Source organism: Gavialis gangeticus, unplaced genomic scaffold (assembly GCF_001723915.1).
Source record: "Gavialis gangeticus isolate Ggan-Ray unplaced genomic scaffold, GavGan_comp1, whole genome shotgun sequence".
Lineage (NCBI taxonomy): Eukaryota > Metazoa > Chordata > Crocodylia > Gavialidae > Gavialis > Gavialis gangeticus.
In genome coordinates this window covers 10,368,575-10,371,116 of record NW_017729013.1, presented here as the reverse complement: position 1 = coordinate 10,371,116, position 2,542 = coordinate 10,368,575, and positions in this window count along the sequence as shown.

The following is a 2,542-nucleotide window of genomic DNA, read 5'->3' as shown; positions in this document are numbered from 1 at the left end:
AATTGTCTCATAAATCCCACTAGCTTCTGCTAGAAGTGCCATGTGTACAACCCCAACCTGCCCTGTCTGCTAGAGACAGGGATCAGCAAGGACATTGCAGACAAACCACTCCAAAATAAAACGTTGCCAGAACAACATTCCTGTCTCCCTCAGTTCTTCCTCCCTCCTCCCTAGGGAGCAGATACAAGAGACATTGAGTCACAGAAAACCAGCACATTGTTTGGAAGATGCTTGGATACTCTAATGATAAAGAGAGGAAAAGAACTTCTATGGACTAGGATAGTATGTTTATTCCTTTACCCTTTTGCTGTCAGATTGGCATGAATGATAACAGAGGTGGGTTTTATAATGAAACTGGGGGAAGAACCCCAGCTAACTACCTAGGGGCCACACCTAAATGACAAGTTAGTTACCTGTGGCACAGGACTGGATTTGAACACTTGGCTTGTGTGCAAATGGTCACATGTGCTCCAGCTTTTAAACCAGCCACTTTGCAGAGTCATGCAAACTATTTTTATATTAAAGTAATCTGGGCTGAGGGTGTGCTAAATACCAAATACAACACCCTGCAGAGTTAGCTCCAGTCCCACACACTCATGCCTGTGGTTAAGTGTCTGTGCTCTGAGCAGTCCCATTGCAGCCAATGGGACTCGTTGCTATGCAGTGTAGTTAAGCATCTGTCTACTTTGTGGGAATCAGGGCCCCATTTGAATGACAGAAGAATCTGTCATACCTTAAAACTGATTGGTTATTTAAAAAAAGGGTCTCCTAACCTTTAGTGAATTTTGACAGCTGTGTTACCTTATAAAGCCTTTATAAGGTGATTGGAGGCTGTTTTAAGAGAACATGAACTGGCACCATCTACTGGGGGCTATGTAATGCAGCATGGTGATAGTCATTCAGGAAAATGGATGGCATCTCTTGTCTAATTTAGTTGTTTCCAGTGGGTATAGTCCTGACTCCATTGGACTTGAAAGGCCTCAGTAGTACAAGATTTCATCCAACATTCCCATGCTTGTGGTATATGAGCACCTTTCTGGGATGGGTTGTATTTGGCCCCCTCTCTCTGCAAAATTGGCAGCATGTTGCAAGACGAGCTATTTTCATTGCATTATGGCTTCTGTGCTGGCACCTTTCTACAGGGATTCATTTAATAAACTTGTTTTTCAGTCTAGTAAGCATTAGATGCATCTTTAAAAACATCCTGCTAGTGTTTTATTATATTCCCAAATGGTAGCTTCACCAGTCCCCCTCTCCTCACCCCTCCCCCCCAACAAAATGCAAGGGACTGAGGAAAGGACCAGATGATTTGCCCCAGAGAGCTCAGCCCCCTATATTATGCTAACATTTCCCCTTATGACCTCAGCCACTAGCACCTGAGCTACAATACTGCCTTTGGGCTGCTTTAGGCCAGAGACTTCACCCCCTTGGTATAGTACAGTTTACAGCAGGACTGTCCAACTTCTGGACAGTGGGGGAACCACATGCGCCAGACCCTGGGCTACACACCACAAGTCAAACACCCCAGGGTACCCCCACCATGCAAGGAGCCCAGCTCTTTCCCCCCTCCCCTTCTTTCCTGCCTGCAGGCAGTGTGAGCAGCCAAGGTCTTGTCCCCTGCTCACCATGTGCTCAGTCCAAGCAGCCCAGGTCTCCTGGCCACATGCACAGTGCAAGCAGCTCAGGTCTTTCAGCTTACAAGCAATACAACTTTCCTCTTGGCCATGCACGCAGTTTGGGCAGCTTGTGTCTCTCTTGCCACAGACAGCCCAGCTCTCCCTCATGCCACACACACACACACTGACCCACCCCAGAAACAGAAAAGGAACCAGAAGTCAGAGAAGGGAGAGGGAGCCTGGGGACCCCGGCTGCTGTAGCATCAGGAACCATGGGAGGTGGGGTGTGTGGCGGGTGCAGAGATCCCACCTCAGGAACACAGCTGGGTATTCATATCCCTCCGCTGTTTCCACCACGTGAGGCAAGCCAGTAGGGGGTGCTCCTGCGTCAAGCCGCCCACCTCCCTGCGCCTGACCACCTTCCAGGCTCCAAATGCCTCCCTAGGGGCGCCTAGTAGCTGGGCAGGAATGTGGGGCATGCATGTGAAACCCTTGCAGGGTACCACTTGGCCAGCCCTGGTCTTGGAGACAGCACCAAACAGACCAAGGATTTCTGCATTTTTTTTAGCTCAGTAACTGGCCTTGGGCAATTCTATGATCTGTGCCTCAGTTTTCCCCTCATCTGTAAAATGCTAATGACCTTTGTTAAGTGCTTTGAGATCTTCCAATGAAGAGGAGCACTAACATCTAAATAGCATTTATTTTTATAAATGGCTTTTACTTATACTCATTAGACAAAGAGCCAGATATCTTCAAATAATGTCATGAGGAGATGCACTGGCTTTAGTTTGCTAATTTGCTCAATCTGGCAGTAAATCGAACATGTTTTCTAGCATAGGTGCAAGACAGTAACTGGAAGGAACAGCAAATTTGTTTAATTAGAAGGCAGTTATAGTTTCATAGTTTCTAGGGTCGGAAGGGACCTG